The following is a 20779-nucleotide window of genomic DNA, read 5'->3' as shown; positions in this document are numbered from 1 at the left end:
CTGCAGACAAAGTGGGGCTGGGTGGCACTCCCTCCATGCCTACCGTTGGGGCTGTCCCAGGGCCTCCACACACACCGCTACTAAGAACGACATCACAATCTCCCTGAGAAATGACATGATTCAGATGTAATCCTATTGCTTGTACGTGTTATAAGCCAGTTCCATCACTGTCTTTGGTATTCTGGAGATTGAAGTTTAAATAGTATTTATTATAAGAAAAAAAAAGTTAAAGTGTGAGTCTTTTGATGCTTAATCTGTTTTTAATGACAGAATCACTATTCCTATCCCTGGTATTTCATACTGTGCATCGTTTCAGACAAGCAGATTGCTGAAAGTGTCAATACACGCAAAGAAGTGTAGGATGATGAAGGTAAAAGCTTGCTCAAAGATTTTCATGTAAAGTACAAATTGAACCCCCCTGTAATTTAAACTCCCATTGTCTGAGGAATGGGGCTTTTGTGCCAGTATCAGTTAAATGAAAGTGTAGAATAATTAAATGATGATATACTGCAGTGGGTTTTGTTGTCTTTACTGGACTACAAGAACCAAAATATGTCTCTTGGAGAATTTGATTGTAATTGTCCCGCTCCTCTTGTTTCTGTTCATGTTTCTCAAAACCCCATTCATGGCAGTTGCTTAATAATACTGATGCCTTTGTGGACAGATAAATAAAGGAGGAAGCAATGGGAGTAGGTTAAAAGCAGTCATTATTATGTACAGCGCATCAAATAAGAAGAAAGTACTGCAGTTAATCACAAGGACTTTACTTTTTTTCTCCCCTAAAAATCCTTCAATTTTAAGTGCAATTTATGCCACACACCCACCTTTTGTCTATTTTAATCAAGCATTTTGTGGCTGACAGATAAATTAAAGATGTGCAAGTACAGAGAGTTACATGATGTGATGGTATGACTAGTAGTTTGATTGTGAAGCTCCTTATCCCAACACCACATATTTTAGCTTATGTTAGCTTAAAAGAACAATATTGTTATTTAGGAATATAGGCCTGGCTTGACATGAGGAATTGGACATGGGTGTGGCCTCATTTCTTGTGAGACAGGATTAGGGAGGTAAGTGGATCAGCAGGCTGGAAACAGAGTCTATACTAGGTAGGAGAAGGGGGAACAGCCAGGGAACCATTTACAATGGTCCAGATAATGACGGATAAAATAATTCGGGAACATAAAAAGTAAATTATGCAGGGACAGAGCATGTTTCTACAAGGTAACTAAATCAATCCCAAAACATGTAATGCAATGTATAGTAAATGCAATGTAATGTGTAAATGTATATAAAGGAACAGGTCTGCTGTTTTACTTTGGAGGTGTGGTATGCCCTGTACCCACCCCCCACACTTGAGCCTGATCAACTCGAGTAACGTAACCTGAGTGACGAGACTGGGGTCACACTATGGTCTTGGGGGAACCGAGTGGAAGAGGTTTCGGGGCAGACCAACAAGGGAGCACCAAAAATTAAAGAAAAAAACTTCTAGAACACAGACAAAGTTTTAAATAAATCCACTGAAATGTCAAAATAAGTCAACACTCATTTTCCCATAACCTTTTGCCTTGATTAGAGCATCTGAGGAAAGCAGACAAATGCAACCATTCCTTGGCATTTGGCAGGTAACGTGGACAATAATTATTATAACAAAAGTGGTAGAGGTGAAAACAATAATGTTAATTAAATAAGAGTCTGTGACGAAACTATCTGCAGAAGGGCTAAGTGTGGCCAGAGTGGTTAATAGTTCAGAGCTCACCAAAACTTAAGCAGCAAGTGGGCAAGAACAATGATTGAGCTCACACATACAAGAACTGGGTACACTGGCTTCGTTTACCTCAGCTGCTCTAAATCAATGTAACATCATTGATGTCAAGGGAGCTACACTAGTTTATACCAACTGAGGGTCTAGTCCCCCAGCCTTCACTTTGAATTTGTTCCCGATTAACACATGGAATGTCATTCATGTGAGTGACATCAGAATCATATGCTCCCACATGTCTTGGGAGCAGAGAAGAGACACAGTCTTTTATATGGAATTTGAATCCAGAACTGTGTTAGCTGGAGTTCTAATAGTGAAACTGTAAGTATGAATTTTAAGCATTTTTATTACTTTTGCTACAAAGTCTATGTTTGGGAATGTAACTGCAGATGACTACCAGACTAGGAAAGCATACTGTTGCTCTGTCTCAACTAGAGCTGGTCAAATTTTTTTCCACAGAATAGTTTTCTGTTGAAAAATGCATTTTCCCTGAAATCAAAACATTTTTCTGGAAAGTGCTGATTTTGATGACATTTCTGATGGGGGGGAGGGGTGAGTCAAAATGTTTGGGTTTTGATTTTTCTTGTTTCATTTTGATAATGTTAAAGCATTTTCTTTTGATACAGTACAAATGTTTTGTTTCCACTTTCTCATTCCAATTCAGTTCATTTAGACTTGTCTACTATTTTAAATATTAATTTTAATATAGATATATAATATTAGGGCTGTCGAGTAATCGCAGTTAACTAACACATTTAACTCAAAAAAATTAATCGCGATTAATTGCACTGTTACACAATAGAATACCAATTGAGATTTCTTAAATATTTTGGATGTTTTCCTACATTTTCAAATATATCGATTTCAATTAAAACACAGAATACAAAGTGTACAGTGCTTACTTTATATTATTTTTGGTTACAAATTTTTGCACTGTAAAAATGATAAACAAAATCAATAGTATTTTTCAATTCACCACAAATACCATAATGCAATCTCTTTATCATGAAAGTGCAGCTTACAAATGTAGGGTTTTTTTGTTATATAACTGCACTCAAAAACAAAACAATGTAAAACTTTAGAGCCTACAAGTCCACTCAGTCCTACTTCTTGTTCAGCCAATCGCTAAGAGAAACAAGTCTGTTTACATTTACAGGAGATAATGCTGCCCACTTCTTAATTACAATGTCATCTGAAAGTGAGAACAGGCGTTTTTGCCTGTCATTTTTGTAGCCAGTGTTGCAAGATATTTACATGTCAGATGCACTAAAGATTCATATGCCTCTTGTGCTTCAGCCATTGTTCCAGAGGACATGCTTCCATGCTGATAATGCTCATAAAAAAAATAATGTTTTAATTAAATTTGTGACTGAACTCCTTGGGTAGGGTGACCATATTTCCCAATGCTGAATATGGGACACCTGGTAAAATTACTCGTAGTCAAGCAAGTTCAACAGCAATCAGTCAGAACTATGCAGTACAGACATTCAAATTAACATCAAGTTGACTGAGCCCCTGTTAAAAAGAAATATTGTGTAGTTGGATTCTTTTTATTTACCGTCTTTAAGGCTTTATGGCTTATATGGGGAGAAGCGACACACACATCCCTACCCCCTGACACACACACACACACGCGGGGAGAGGTGACACACACACACACACACTCCCGTACACCTCTCTCACAACAGGGGGGTGACCGACTGACCCAACTCTCCCTGCCTGGTGCTCTCTGCCCTCCATGCCTGGCTGGGTCCCTGGGATTGACCTGTCTCTCCTGATACCTGGCACCACTTCTTCCCGAGGCAACACATGTGGCGGAGGCACACAGGGTCACATGCCCCCACCCCATATTTCTGCCAGGGTTCACACCATACTGTGAGCAGCAGCAGCCTTTCGGCAGTGTGTGGGAGGGAAGGGACGGGAGCTGCTTCCAGCCGCAGGTGCGGAGTCAGGGGAAAGGGATGACCTGGCTCGTGTCTTTGCAGAGCTCATCTCTTCTCCTCCCCACCACTACTCCTCTGTGGCTGGAAGCAGCTTCTCCTTTCCTGCCCACACAGTGTCAAAAGGCAGCTAACACCTCCAGGCTGCTGCTGGCCACCAACATAACTCACCTGCCTCCTGTTCCCTGGCTACAGTGTGGGCAGGAAGGGGTTAAGCCCTAAGGATGCATTGTGCACCAGGGCCCAGAGAATCTGACTGCAGGGGCTTCAGCGAAAGAGAGGTGGCTCAGCAGGGGAGGGTGCCTTGGGGACAGAGCAGCCCTGTGCTCTCTGGGGGCAGGACCCGGGGCAAGGCAGGGCAGATGAAGAGGGTGTTAAGCCCCTGCCCGGGGAGATAGCTGTGGAACCTGCAAGTTCAGGGCACGAACAGGCTGGAAATCACTTCCCTCCTCCACTTTAGAGTTTAGCTGAGGGGTGGAGAGGCTTCCCCATGCCAGCGCTGTGCGGGGCTTTGGCACATGGAGAGCTCGGCTCCTCCTGGCCAGTGCCCTGAGCCAGAGGGTTGTGGGCTTTCCCGGGGCACCGGCCCAGCCAGAGGCAGTGGGGGAAGGAAGGAGCCTAGCAGCCAGGCTGCTGGTGAGCAGACCGCTCTGACCAGGGGCTGGGTCTCCGCACAGCACTGGGAGCAGGACATGCCACACTGGTGGGGGTGGGATATGGAGGAGCAGTGGGGCTGGGGGGGGGTTAAGGGGCAAAGCAGGGAGAAGACAGCAAGAGGGGGAGGACATAAAGGGCCGATGGGTGGGCAGCAGAGGTGACACATAACCAGCCGCTGCCTGGCACCTGCCCGCACTCACCAGCTACCACAGCGCGCAGCCAGTGCTAGTGTAGTGGCACAATCTGCTCCCTGCCAGAATTTCAGGGTAGCAAAGAGTAGCAAATTCTGCTGGGTAAGCAAAGAGGCCATCCTTGCATTGAGAAAATGCTACTGGTGAGAAAATGTACTGGTTGCAGTTTGTGCCACTACACTGGTCAGAAATGGTTCAGAGGGCGGGGCCCTGCTGGCCGAAAGCTGGCATGCAACAGGGGCTGCGCAGATGGACCAGCAGGAGGTGTGGCTGGCCCCACGCACTGCAGCTTTGTCCCACCACACACACGCCCCCATCCTTTTGCTAGTGGGCGGACAGGTGGTGAGCAGGGATTCAGCCAGCAGCAAGACCCACCAGTACTGATGAATGGGGAGACAGAAAATATGGGACAATTTGCCTGTTTTAAAGAAAAAGTCAGGACAGCTGCAGGAGGGCTTAAATACAGGACTGTCCCTTTAAAAACAGGACATCTGGTCACCCTATCCGTGGGGGAACATTGTATGTCTCCTGCTCTGTTTTATCCACATTCTGTCATATATTTCATGTTATAGCAGTCTCGAATGATGACCCAGCACATGTTCATTTTAAAAACACTTTCACTGCAGATTTGACAAAACACAAAGAAGGTACCAATGTGAAATTTCTAAAGACAGCTACACCACTCGACCCAAGATTTAAGAATCTGAATGCCTTCCAAAATCTGGGAAGGATGAGGTGTGGAGCATGCTTTCAGAAGATTAATTTTTTTAATTGTGATTCTTTTTTTTAATTGCTTGTTAGCCCTATGTAATATGTATTGCATATAAAAGTGTAAACATCATGATTCAACATTACCAAAACAAAACATTTTGTTAGAGCCAAATAAAAAAAGTTGACATTTTTGTTCCATGGGAAGTTTGGAAATATCATGTTTTTGTTTTATTTATTTAATTAATTATTTGGACTTTCCTGTGGCATGGAAATTCAGCTCTAGTCTCATCCTATCTCCCTTCCAATGAAGAATTACACCATTTTGAAAGGCCATGGTTTTCTTCCACTGAGACACTCGAACAACATAAAGATTTCAACAAATAGCCATGGGAGAACTTCAAAGGTGCTTAATCAGATAAGTGCCCAGTAGTTCTGATACTTATCTGAACAAACTGAGTCTTGATTCTGCAAAATTTGGCTGGAAATCTCATGAGAACAGGCATTTCCAGTTCTTCCTATCAGGATACAAATACCAGAAGAACACAGTCAGCAGTACACATGTTATTTTCACACAGCTCTGCTGTGCAGATGGCAGGCAGCTGGAGACTGAGATCATCGGTAGTGGGAAGATGTGTTATAGGGACTCTCATCTGGCTGACTTTGGTCTGGTCAATACAAGTTTAATGTCATAACATTTGGTGTTAATATGGATTGATTACACTGCTCTACAGCCAAAATGCTTCTGAAATAAATGTAGTCCAACTTTACTAATTCTGGGTCACTGAGAATGAAAATAATGCTTAAAATTGTTGATTGGCTCTAGTTTTCAAGATATGCTATTGGGTCAGTATATACGACCCTTGACTTGGGAATGGCGGACGATAAGTGAGTTATAAAGGGAAGGGATCTCAATTTAAACCAGAAATGACTAAAATACATCTTTGACTGGATCTATGAATAAATCTATGACTGGGTTTGAACAGTACTTGCTTTTTAGGCAAAACAATGAATGATGCAATCTGAAGCTGGTATTGCGTCATACATGATATGAATTGCATCATGTTATTCCTAGAAGTCATGGATGATGCAATCATAACGAAACTTACATCACTCTGCCGAACAAATTGCCCTATATCAGCTCTAGAAATCATACAGTGTCGTGCTCTCTTATTTGTCAGGAAATTTTCTCGGAAATAACAAGGCAGACAACTACAGGTTGTTGGTGGAAAACCTCCTCAAGGCATACAAAAGCCTTGGTTGCAACATGTCACTAAAGATACATTTTTTGCACTCTCATCTAGATTTTTTTCCACCGAACTGCAGAGCAGTGAGCGAGGAGAACGGCGAGCGATTTCACCAGGACATTGCAACAATAGAGAAACGCTATCAGGGCAAATGGAGCCCATCAATACTTGCAGACTATTGCTGGACAATGACAAGAGATGCTCCATTTAATGAATACAAGAGACAAGCCAAGAAGTGCCGAGTAGACACTGAATAGGGCTAAACTATGTACATAATAGTTTTTTGCCTTTTGTTTCATAATACATTTTATTTATATAACCCTTTTGCTGATTTTTAAAGTGTTACATAAACAGGACAGGTGAAATATTATCATGTAAAGCAACCATAAACACATGAAAAGACCTAGGTTTACAATTTATGATTAAAAGTCTACTATCTACACAATATACATAGACATAAAATGTAAAAACTTAAATATCTTAGAAACAGTAGCCAATCAGTTGTTTTAATTGTCATATTTGAATTCAGCACATCAAAATACATAATAAATAGCACATTTTATCTCTGAAGTAGACAACTTCTCAAAAATTGTAGACCAGTGTTATGCTTTGTACTCCCAAACTCTTTTGTAAGTTAAAAAGTTTGGTGCTGTGATCCAACTGACCTAAACAGAGAATATATTGTGTATGTGTATCTGATTTATATGTATCTAATTTCTCCTCTGCTCTTGTCTCTATTTATCCTTAATTTTATTTAACAGTACACTGAAGTTCCTTCAAGAAACAATAATTTAGTTGTATTATGTTACCCTGAAACTACCATCTGTCTGATCTTGTGAGAAAGGGGGTCATTCTGAACAATTCTGCTATTTAAGCCTAAGGATGCGATGTGATTATTTGCTATGGTACATCTGTTCTATGTATGCCTTCACTCATAAGACGTCCAGTACAATCTAAAACAAAAATCATAGACATGAATTTCTTCTTGCTGAGAACACATGGGTGACTATTCATCTGCCCCAGGATGTTGCTCTTCTTATTCAATGTCTATGTAAAGATGCTGGAGGATTCCTAACAGTCAGAGTGGTTAAGCCCTGGAATAAATTGCCTGGGGAGGTTGTGGAATCTCCATCATTGGGGAATTTTAAGAGCAGGTTGGACAAACACCTATCAGGGATGGTCTCGATAATACTTAGTCCTGCCATGAGCATAGGGGAATGGACTAGATGACCTCCCGAAATCCCTTCCTGTTCTATGATCTGAAGAAGTGAGGTTTTTACCCACGAAATCTTATGCCCAAATAAATCTGTTAGTCTTTAAGGTGCCACCAGACTCCTTGTTGTTTTTGTAGATACAGACTAACACGGCTACCCCCTGATGCTTGATATATAGTAAGGTGATATGGTTTGCAGTGTCTCCAAAACACAGTTAGCAGCCAATTCTACATACCTTTCATCAGACTCTACCAATGTGGCTGACAAGTGCACCCAATTCCTGAACAAGCTCAGGTCTCGGATGAGGGCAAGCTGGCCACCACTCATTCCAGACAAGGCTGAGGTGATGCTGCTGGATTGGAGAAACCAGCTGGGAGAATTGGTGGCAAGAATATTGGCTCCCTCACCTGGAGGAGTTTGGATGAGTTTAAATTTACTCTGGTTTGCAGCCTGATATCCCTGCACATATACTATTCACAGTAACACAGATGCAGGTAGCTGTCATCATATTGTGCCATTGAAATCACTCTGAGAAATTTTCACCTTGTAAATACAACTGATTCTTGCCCTTCTTAACAAACACCTCTTATATTCCTACCAAACTAGGTTAGCTTGATGACTATTTCCAGCATACTCAGCATATGCATTCTCATGAGGTTCCTTCCTTATCACAGACAATGGTTACTATAAATCTTTTACTTTATAATTTTTCCTCCTTCCTCTACACCTGGCCTATACTGGAATGCATTGTATAGGATTTCAGCATCAGGCACAGCTGCACCAGTTTCAAAAACAGTATAAGTGCTAATATAGTCCACTCAAAATCATTACCAAAACAGTTTCAGGAAGACTAACCTCCAGCATGCCTGAATTATATAAATCTGAACCATTTCTGAAAATAGTTTTATCAAGCCTACGCCAGTGGGAAAGGAAACATCACAAAATATACATAATACACTAACTAATTTTCCAACTTCTGAAAAATTATTTACCTATGAATCTGACCATGAAATAGGAGTCTGCTGATAATGTGGATTTGTGGCTACAGGGAATATTTAAACAGCGGTTATACCATAGGAATAAATGAACCCGCAATTAACTGGAATGAGAATTATGACATACATGCTACTAGCAAAAGTCCTGGATGTTTTATTTTCTTAAACAATTTGATTAGTAACTATTTTGGACTCAGTAGTAGGATATAAGCCATGGACCACTTACTAAATAAGATGGAACAAGTAGGATACAGGAACAATTGTCCCATAGTACCACCAGCCTATAGGCCCTTCTCAGGATACCTGTATATTGGAACACAAAAATACTGTATATAAACAGTGGAGCTGGAATCATAGAACCATAGGACTGGAAGGGACCTCAAGAGGTCATCTAATCCAGTCCCTGCCATTCATAACAGAACTAAGTATTCTGACAGGTGTTTGTCTAGCCTGCTCTTAAAAATCTTCAATGATGGAGATTCCACAACCTCCCTAGGCAATTTATTCCAGTGCTTCACTACCCTGACTGTTAGAAAGTTTTTCCTAATGTACAACCTAAACTGCCCTTGCTGCAATTTAAAGGCCATTGCTTCTTGTCCTATCCTCAGAGGTTAAGGAGAACAATTTTTCTCCCTCTTCCTTCTTACAAACTTTTATGTACTTGAAAACTGTTAATATGTCGCCTCTACGTCTTCTCTTCTCCAGACTAAACAAACCCAATTTTTTCGATCTTCTCTCATAGGTCATGTTTTCTAGACCTTTAATCAGTTTGGTTGCTCTTCTCTGGACTTTCTCCAATTTGTTCACATCTTTCCTGAAATGCGGCATCCAGAACTGGACACAATATTCCAGCTGAGGCCTAGTGTGGAGTAGAATGCAAAAATTACTTCTTGTGTCTTACTTACAGCACTCCTTCTAATACATCCCGGAATGATGTTTGCTGATATTTGACTCATATTTAGCTTGTGATCCGCTATGACCCCCAGATCACTTTCTGAAGTACTCCTTCCTAGGCATTCATTTCCATTTTGTATGTGTGCAACTGACTGTTCCTTCCTAAGTGGAGTACTTTGCATTTGTCCTTATTGAATTTCCTCCTATTTACTTCAGACCATTTCTCCAGTTTGTCCAGATCATTTTGAATTGTAATCCTATCCTCCAAAGCACTTGCAACCCCTCTGAGTTTAGTATCAGCCTCAAACTTTATAAGTGTACTCTCTAGGCCACTATCTAAATAATTGATGAAGATATTGAACAGAACCTGGACCTAGAACTGATCTCTGCGGGACCCCACTCAATATGCCCTTCCAGCTTGACTGTGAACCACTGAGAACTATTCTCTGTGAACAGTTTTAAACCAGTTATGCACCCACCTGATACTAGCTCCATCTAGGTTGTTTTACCTAGTTCGTTTATGAGAAGGTCATGCAAGACAGCATCAAAAGCCCCACTAAAATCAAGATATGCCATATCTATTGCTTCCCTCCATCCACAAGGCTTGTTACCCTGTCAAAGAATGTGGATATTAGAATGGGATGGAAAATGGAAATCTCTTCTTGCAAAAAAGATTCATGATTTTGAACAAAACCAGGACAAAACATAAAAAATGGAATTTTGGGGAGAACCAAAATGGAATTTTTCAGCTTCCTGCTGTCTGCTTGGAAGGATCTCATTGGCAAAAAGTGAAATTGACAAAGCTTTCCATGAAGGCTACAAAGCTGGGCATCACCGTGCTCTGGGAGCCAGACAGGCAGAGAGCCAAGGTGCTGAGCCGTTCCAGGCCTGGAGTTGGCAGGGGAAGGCTTACTGGCCCAGCTCTCTGCCTCTCTGAGCTTGTGGGGAAGGCTGAAAGGCAGAGAGTCAGGGTGTTCAGCCTTGCCAGGGGTACCGCTAAACAGCCAGCGGCATCCCCAGCAGCAAGCTTCCGAGCTGGGGTCAACAGACTTGGGCTCGCCCTAGTGCACTAAAAATAACTGTGTAGACAGTGCTTTTGAGTTGCGTCTTGAGCTCAGGCCCTGAAACCCACCTCATTCCCTAGGCTTCAGGGCCTAAGCTCCAGCCTTCCAAGTGGGCAACTAGGTGTCACCATTTCCCTCTTCCCAATGGAAAATCAAAAATTTTCAGCAAAACTAAAATTTTCCAGGAGAAAATTTTGATTTTTGCATAAAGGGCATCTTTCATCAGGAAACCATTCCAACGAACATCTTCTGACCAGCTGTCATGGGTATCGTGAAAGGAGATCAAGTGAGTCAAGGGAAGTGTGAGACTGGCGAGCTTGTGCTAACATCACTTTTTCTTCTTCTCCCTTCCATTCCTAGGTGTTTTGGTAGAAGATCCAACAAACCGGAGGTATAATAATATTAGCTATTTTTGTGAAGCTCCACTAATTTACTTTCATTAAGTGTTTTCCAGAAGTAGAGATGAAAAATGGTGGTGAATACTCCAGAGAATCTCAATTTGCAATGTGTTTCTTTTTTGCTTAAGCATGTTTATGTATTACTCACAACTTGATGACTTGTTCCTTCCTTTAACCAGAGTTGCTTATGGGTACTGAGTTATGTAGGCTATTGCATTTTTGTATTATCTCTTAGGGCTGGGAAATTTTGCGACCTCATGTAAAAGAGCTAAGCAGATGATGACGAGTTAAATGCAAAGGAAGAAGAACTGCAGAGATACTAATCATTAAATATAAAATACTGTATTCCAACAGCATTCAGACTAAACCATAAAAGCTAGAATAGTTTTCTTTTTCTGTTTTAAATGATTTTCTAGATCTGAAACATGTAGAAATAACAAGTAATGGGGAGCTGATTCAAGGATGGTGAGTGGATCTGGAAGTCTAAACTATCTTGCTTTTAATGGCTTTAATTGGATTGTTAACAGAATTATATTTTGTCTGTTAACTCATGGTTTTCTCTTCCTCTATCAAAACACGCTGTGAGTGTCTGCATTCTGTCAGTGCTTAAACTGACAGAATGCACTGCAAGGAGTTACGTTATACCCACCTTGCTCTCTCAGTTGAAAAAAAAAAAAAGGAAGAGTGGGGAGTTCAGGAAAAGTTGGGGCATATCATCACTTTTGAGGGGTTAAAGTCTTCCTCTGGTCACTTTTAACAAATATGAGCACTATAGAGACTTACACTGGAGTAAAACAGGAGAAGCCAGTGGAGTTACAACAATGTAAAACCAGTGTGGGAGAGGTCAGAATTGGGCCATAAACATTTCCACACTATATTACATTTTGTAGTACAGTTCATTCATGATCTTGGTTTGATAGGTTGGAACCGATCCTATTTCATCACATCACATGTGGGTCTGGCAAGGGAGTTATGCACTGAGGTTGAATTCTGGGAAGTGTGGGCTCTGCACAGTTTGTGCCTGTCACAAGCAGGAAGGTCAGAGATAAACTTAATCGCATAATTAAGGTTATGAGACAATGTCTGGAAATTAATTTGATTTGGAAGTAAATTTAAAATGCAGAAAGAGAAAGAAATTAGCAAATTCACAGAAATCAGACAAAAGGCACACCACTACAGCAAATCAGCTAGGCAAACACCGACCATGTTTGGTCTATAGAATAGTTATAGGTCATGAAGACTAAAGATGAGAATGATCTGAACAGTATAGGCTGGATTTAATTAGTGTTTAACAATCTATATTCTTTGGCTACTTATACAAATTATCAGCAAATAAGTAGTTCTACAGAGTTATGGGATGTGGCTAAGCAGTAACCTATTATTGGTTTCCATGGTAAGCCCCACCATGCCCCCAAAAATACAAAACAATACACCTCATGCTTACACTTTTGTTTAGTTCCACAAAGGAATTGTGCCTCCCTATCGAGGATACTTATTAACCTTTCCCTTGTCGGAAGATGGGCCTACCTGCACACTGTCACAGGTATTCCTCCAGCACAGTGCCTACTTTAGCACCTCTCAAGAGGTTTTGAGTTCTGTGGCAGACTGAAGTCAATGGCAGATGAAGTACCTCAGCCCATTACAGGGCAGAGTGTCAAATGAACACAGAATAACTTACATGAATATGCAGTGTAGTAGTAGCCCAACCAGATGGGCTTTTTAGCACAATGAGAAGAGACAAGGAAGAGTTAAAGTGTTGCTGGGTATGATGGGAGTTTAATATACAAGTGTACACTTGACAACTGCCTCGACTCTTATCTCAAGGCAAAGTCAAGCAATCAGTCGGGTGGGGTAAGGGAGATGGGGGGAGGCATATGAAAAACTAAGAAATCAGAGAAAAGGTGACCTTAGCCGATACATAACCTCACTCCTTACCCCTCCCTTGGGGTACAAAAGAGATCGTACTGAAGCCCCCAGACTCATGACCCTCCAAAACGGAATATGACCATACATTGTAAGGGGTGGGACCAGGGGTGTGCACCACAGGTATAATTAACCCTGCTAAGAAGGATGAGGTGGGGAAAAAGCGGGAAAGAGAAAAGTTCTATTGGTGTGCAGAGCTGTGGCTATGCTTGCTTGATTAACCCCAATAAACATCGCACAGCCTGCGTTTCAGACTCTGGTCTTCTGCTTTCTGTCTCCATGACAAGAACTAAGGGAAAGGGCGAGGGAAAGCCCTAACAGCTATGTCTCAGCCAATATACTTTCTTCAGAAAGAGATTTCCCCTGATGCAGTTTTGCTTTCATTTTTTGCTATTCTGACTAACAAACTCCCAGATACCTTAGAGCTGGAAACATTTTTAAACATATGCAGATAATTTTATTCATTTCTGAAGGCAATTCCTAACAGATCATTTGCTTTTATAATCTGCTATTGTAAATAAATGTGCAAGATGGAATACATTCACTGCTTTCCTCTAGTGGCAAGTGACATTGTTTATTGATGAATGCTTTGTCAAGCACGTTTTTGGTAGACTCATAGACTTTAAGGTCAGAAGGGACCATTATGATCTTCTAGTCTGACTTCCTGCTCAATGCAGGCCACAGAATCTCACCCGCCCACTCCTGTAACAAACCCCTGACCTATGTCTGAGCTATTAAAGTCCTCAACTTCTGGTTTAAAGACTTCAAGGTGCAGAGAATCCTTCAGCAAGTGAACCGTGGCCCACGCTGCAGAGGAAGGTGAAAAACCCCCAGGGCCTCTGCCAATCTGCCCTGGAGGAAAATTCCTTCCCGACCCCAAATATGGCGATCAGCTAAACCCTGAGCATATGGGCAAAACTCACCAGCCAGACACCCAGGAAAGAATTATCCTTAGTAACTCAGATCCCACCCTAACTAGTGTCCCATCACAGGCCATTGGGCATATTTACCGCTAATAGTCAAAGATCAATTAATTGCCAAAATTAGGCTATCCCATCATACCATCCCTTCCATAAACTTATCAAGCTTAGTCTTGAAGCCAGCTATGTCTTTTGCCCCCACTGCTCCCCTTGGAAGGTATTCCAGAACTTCACTCCTCTGATGGTTAGAAATGTATATATTCATTGTTTCTCACAAAGGAAGATCATTATTGATCACGCTGAACTGAATAAGCGGAATGGAATGGTGGGGCATGCATATTGTGAAGCCAAGAGTCAGGGGATCTCTGCCTGAGGTATGTAGTGAAGGAAGGATTCAACCAGAGGTCAAGTCTGAAATTGTGGGGGCTTTGAAACCACAATTGGAGGAAGTTGCTTTTGAGCTTGCAAACTAAGAAGTGCCTGGTTTGTTCTTCAGTGATTTATTTCAGCGTGAAGCAAGGTGGAAAACCATAAAAGCCAAAGGACCTGGCCAAGAGAAAATAGTAACTCGTGGTCTGATTTACCTTTCCACTTTCAGATGTCCTCATTCTCCATTGGTTAGGATTGAGATGTGTAGCTGCCTGTGGAAATGTGCATACCTTCTGCTTGTCCATTTTCTGCTTGCATATCTTCTGCCTGGCTCTATCTGCTTCTCTTGTTCCCTTCCATATAGGTATCATCTGGCAGAAATGTAGCTACCTAGGTTAGCTGAAAAGCTAATATGGAAAAAATGAATAAAATCTACCATTTATTTTAGAAAAACAAAGTTTTTTTTAATACTGTACCTTTCTTAAATACCTATTTTATAAAGTCATTACAAGCACAGCAATAGCTACATCTGTAGATAATACATCTGATGTTTCCTATATAATCATCAAATCATTCCCCACTAAGCTTACACTTACTATTAGGGGGAAAAAATCTGCATTCACAATGTGCTATTTGAAAGATGTCAAAGTACCAGGCCAGCAGTGAGGCTTGCCAGGAACTGAGAACTGGAACTAAGGAATGATCCGAATAATGTGAGGAGAGAGTTTTATTTGTCCTGCTGCATCTTATTATGGAATACGAAATCTTTCTAAGACATTAGCCATGGCATCTTAACATGCCTTAGCCAGCTTGGTTCACATAGTATCAATGTGCTGATGCACTTCTATGTAGCATTTGTCTACAGCAGGCTAAGTAACAAGAACCCACAAAGCCCCTCCCTCCATATCCATATAAGGAAGACAAAACCATGCCTACCACCCTATGGCTCTTCCATGCCCACAGTAGCCTATATCAGCTTCCTTGGGAAAGGGTTCTAGAATTCCCTCTGCTTTAATTGAGGGGCTAAGCAAGTAGCTCACTTGGCCTTCTGTGTCTTCATACATCTGATATTTTCCTCCAGGAGCATTCAACAATGCTTATCATCAAACAGTCCGTACTGCCAATTTCAGATATTTTAACTAATGCACTGGCTTAAAGAATACTTTGAAATGTAAAGTATTAAAAAAAGGCTTTTATTTCAACAACATCCTTTATTCCCTTTCCTTTTAGCTGTAGACAATTTTTAGAAGCAAAAACCCCACTCTTATTTGACAGTCTCTTAGATGGTATCAAAGATGGCAATAACTATCCTTTTGGGGAAAAGAGAAATTAGTTAAGATGGGCTGCTGAAGTTGTTAGAGTCCAATTTTGGAAGGAAAAGTTCCCTTGTTTGAAAGTTTCTTGGGTGATATTAAAGATGATAATAACTCATCGTAAGTGGTGTTTGGGATTCAGCTAGAACCTGTAGAAGTGGTGATATCATCTGGTCCCCCTCTCTCTGGCCTGTTCCAGTTCAGACACCTCTCAAGATCAGGATGATGAAGGCCTAGGGTTCCAGGAATGCTTGGCATGGCAGCCACATGATGGTGAAACTTGCTCCAGTAGCCTCTGTTTGTTCTTTCTGTCTGTATCTCTTTTTGTTCTTTCATTCTTTTCCCACAGAATCGCTCTCTTTTAAGGACCCAAAAGGGGAGTGAGGTGTGGAATAACCCATCCCTTCATTATTTTGTCTACCAATCAGGCCTAATATCCAACATTCCAATTTTGGCTCCACATCTCCTGTTTTTAACAAGCATAATTTCAACACAGTCTTTGAATCAACTTGGCCTTTTTGTTTATACTAATTCTGTCTCCCTTTTGAACCTTTTCCCATCAATATTTGTTATTCCAGGCTATTGTAACATCATATCAACTATTACATACTTTTTGCAGTTGAACTCACAAGTCAGGGAAATTTGTAGATCCAGTTGTCACAACAGAACCCAGCTTGAGTGTCAGAGTCAAGGGTAAGTTTCTAGGGGGGGTAAGAACTGCCCCTTCTCTTCCCTCCCCTTTTTACTTTCAACCTAAGCAAATTTGATATGGAAATAAATGAGACATGATGTATCTTGAAGCCCCCCCTTCCGCCCCTATCACATTGTAAGAGAAACTCTGAGGGCAGAAACACACTTTGACACAACACCTTTCAGGTGCATTCTATACCCTTAGAAAAGCAATGGAACAGGAGAGAGAGAAAATGAGACAGAGAGGCATCTCCCAACTTGGCGGTGTTTCTACAGTAATTCTCAGATGCTACTTCCAAACACACACGTGAATAATGTTTTTTAAAGTGTACAGGAAGACTGACTGCTTTACATTATGTAATTGGAGGAACATGAAAGGAACCAGGACACTCATAGTAAATAACCCTTCCAGGAGGGACAATAATAGCTTGCTGCATAGTGGAACATTTTAAGTACCTTATTTTAAAATTTTATAATGCAGTGATAATAGCTATCAATCAAACAAGGCAGCCCTCATGGAAATACTTAGCCTTTTATCGTGTGGGGTAAGACTCTGGCGCTAAGCTTATTTTTCATAGACTCAGTGCCAAAGGGTAATGATTCACTGAGTGGAAGAAAATCAATATAATATATACAGTATTAGCTGATGTGAACAAGGAATAGGAATTAGGAGAGTTCTTTGCAATACTCTTGAGCCCTAAGTTATTTATAATATTACCGGTATTGCTTTAATAGAGATAATTTGATAAGTCAAGTCAAATAGGCATTGTTCATCTTTCAGGAAAATATCCTCAGACCTGAAGACTTGTATTAGATGTACTGGCCGAATTCATTCTTCGTGTAACCCTATTAATGTGACTGGAACTACACTAGGGATGTAGGTGGGCCCCAGTATATAGTAATTACACTGTATAGCTGTATTTTAGTAAGAAGGATGGTCTAGTCGTGGATAGGGAGCTGGACTGGGACTCAGGAGACCTGCGTACAGTTCAATTCAATTCAGTTCTCGACTCAGACTCAGATTTTCTTTGGCAAGTCACTCAATCTACCCTGTGCCTTAGTTGCCTAAGTGGAAACTGGGGCACACTGAGAGGATAAAATCTTTTAATGACTGTGACATGCTCAGATACTAGAGTGGTGGAAGCCAGATAGATACATACACAAGTGAGGCTAAGGTGTCACTTTTTATGACCTCTTATGGATGGATCTGATAATCACAGACTGATTACAGACAACTCTTTATTGAATATAATAGTAACAGCTACATTTTTGTAAAAGGACGGTGGTAATAGTTAGCAGCAGTTCCCTTCATTATAGGGTCTTAAAGTGCTTTATAGAGATGTGTAAATATTAATATACATGTGCATATATATAGGTGAAAACCCATACTGTAGAATTGGTGTAATTTGTAAAGTATAAACTGGCTGAGAACTTAAAAATTGGACAAGAATGGACTGCAAATCCCAGTGGTAATTAAACTTGGTGATTTTCTAAATAAAAAGAGCTCTCACCCATGCTTGTAGCTGTTTCCCTGGCCCTATGCTGACTCAACAGGCATTCTAGGCTTCAGAGTGACACACCACTGACAGAATGACATTCTTGGAATCTTAGTATGTAGATAAAATATACTGTGTATGTACTGTATATGTACCAGATAGATTGGTACTATATGTATTTTACAAATTGGAAGATATCATCACCCCTTTGGCCCATTCTGCTCCTTTCCCTTCCCCAGCCCACTTTTACTATCAGTGTGTGATTGGAGAAGCAGTTCCTCACAGTTATAAAGGCAATGTAGCCCTGTTTTATTCATAATTCCCCATAGAATTCAGTGGGGAGCTCTGTTTAAAAATTGAGGTGCTATGGACCCTGGGAAGGAAGGAAAGATTGAATGCCACAGAGAAAGGAGTAATGTGTGCTTAATGCTTGTTTCTGAGCAAAGTAGGAGAGGATCCTGCAAATGAGTTTTGGGAACGCTGATCTCCAGGCTGTGATTGTCACAGGTGAGGGGTGTTAATTAGCCACACATGCCTTATAGTTAATTAGAGAGCAATCTTAGTCTGATCATTCACATGGAATAATTCATTACCCAGCACTGTTCTGTGGCTGTCACAAACAAATTGTCGATTGGAGTTAGTGCCTCCTACTTTCTGTCACCACACATATTTTGGCTATAATGAGATCCTTCAATCGGTGTACACTTTTTAAAAGGAAAATAGGGCAAGAACTATTATCTAAATATGATTGTCTGTCTAATCTATCGACGTCTAGTGCATCCATCACTGTAATATTACACAGGAGAGAATATTCATTTTCCATCAGATAGAAGCATTTTTGAGGTTCCAAATATTCATGTAACTTGTGTATTGGACATTATTTTTAATTACTTTCCATCACTGGCTGTAGTTACTGATTCCGGCGAAGACCAGAATGTGGTAAGACACTTAAAGATAAGCTTTTTTCCTGGGATTTTCACTGTGACTAGAAGCAGGGTACACCGTGTTTCTCATGAAAAAGCATCTTTTTTTAATGACTAAAATGTTCAGATAAGCATCAGTACATTGTAGTGTTTCTCCAAATAGAAAGAGATCCCTTTTCACCCTGGCCCATTGCTCATTACAAGCAACACAATATTTTTCACTGCAATGATAGAGACAAAGACAAACATGCCCAAAAGCCTTCTTAGTTATATTGAGATGCTTACAGTTAAAACATTGGCTAGCTGTTTTCCAGTTACGTGGATAGATAAGACTCTGAAAGATTATGGCAATGAACACACTAACGTTTGTCTGGCAAGATTATGATAGATTGAGTGAGTTGAAAATTGTTAGAAGGCCAGCAAATTTCCAACTGCTCAAGATATACGCACACAGGGAGATACTGACGTTATACAGTAACATGCAGAAGACGTGTGAATATTACATTTTTTGGCTCTCTGCTTCCTGATAGTGAGTGCTGTGTGGAGAATTGTGTATTGGAGAGCACGAAAAACCCAAGAATTAGACCTTTGGGACTGAATTGTGTGGTGAACTCTGAGGCCAACATACGACAGTGATTACTGTCAGACAGAAATTTTTCCCTGTGCAGGGTCCAGACAACGCCTCTCAAAACCCCTAGTAGTGCTGTGGGTGGGAAGGCACTTGGGCAGAGTGGCTATTCAGGGTATCTTTTCAACCATTGAATAAGAAGCTCCATTTTGGGGGTGTGGAGGGGCACCAGTCAATATTCCAGCTGAACGGGTGGGATACTGGTTTCACATGGCTGTGCTACTGCCTTGAGCAGAGGTGGCTCCAAGCACCAGCACAGCAAGCGCGTGCCTGGGGCAGCATGCTGCGGGGAGCGGCGTGCTGGTCCCTATGAGGGCGGCAGTCAGGCAGCCTTCGGCAATGTGCCTGCGGGAGGTCCGCCGGTCCCGCGGGTTCGGCGGCAATTCGGCGGTGGGTACGCCAAAGGTGCGTGACCGGCAGATCACCCGCAGAAACACCGCCGAATCTGCATGACTGCGGACCACCCGCAGGCACGCCACCAAAGACAGCCTGACTGCCATGCTTGGGGCGGCAAAAAACATAGAGCCGCCCCTGGCCTTGAGCCCTGTCGATGGGCTAGGCTAGGATGAAATCTATCCTCCATCCATAATGCCCGCAGAGTTCTCAGAATATATTTGAATTCCTTGATCTTCATGGATAGGAAACTGGGGGGGTGGACAGGACAGGTAGTCAGATGCCTAGCTCATAAAAACCATGCCTGCTAACATTTGCAACCCAGACCACGGTGTCCACAATTGTTTGCACACGCAGTGATGCGGGCAAAAAACCAAAGCACTTTATACCCTGAATGAGGCCTTATTTCATTTTTGAACAAAGTAGAGATGGATTTAAAAAAAGAGGCTAATTAAAAAATCCCCTTGTTGACAATGTACAGCAGGGAGGGTTTCCCAAGTCCTCTCTGTGACAAAAGTGGAGCTGCTTTTGATGTTCTGAATACCGAGATGTAACCTGGGCAGTTAGGGTAAATTGTTGTATAGTGGGCTTACCCGACTTTCCTGGGTGAATACATCAATCTAGCAAAAGAGGGCAGTGGGAAGAACAAACAGGGAAGCAATACAATGGTTTCCCTAGGCAAGAACATCTAGGTAGATACTTGAAAGATAATGGGCCAAATGGCTGGCTTAAAAAAATCCTGTATCCTGACTTCAACAAACTGTAAATCTTGTTTTGCCATAGCTGGGCGTCACCAGAACAAGGGGCAACAAACAGTTTAAAAGTGTCATGATTCCTGCAAAAGGAGGCTGAGTCATCCGGGGCTGTCCAGAATGTCAAGGCAGTTGTGACAGGGAGAAGCTGACACAGGGAAAGGTAAGCCTTAGGGAAAACTAGATGTGCCTACAGTTTTGTTGTGTATGTTTTCCCTGAAATGCTTTTGTGCTAAATATCTGCTTTAAGGAAGCTGATTGGTGACTGATTTACCTCTCCCATTGCACCAGAGGGAGCAGAA

The sequence above is a fragment of the Malaclemys terrapin genome, chromosome 3 (assembly GCF_027887155.1).
Source record: "Malaclemys terrapin pileata isolate rMalTer1 chromosome 3, rMalTer1.hap1, whole genome shotgun sequence".
Classification (NCBI taxonomy): Eukaryota; Metazoa; Chordata; order Testudines; family Emydidae; genus Malaclemys; species Malaclemys terrapin.
This window is presented reverse-complemented; position numbering follows the sequence as displayed.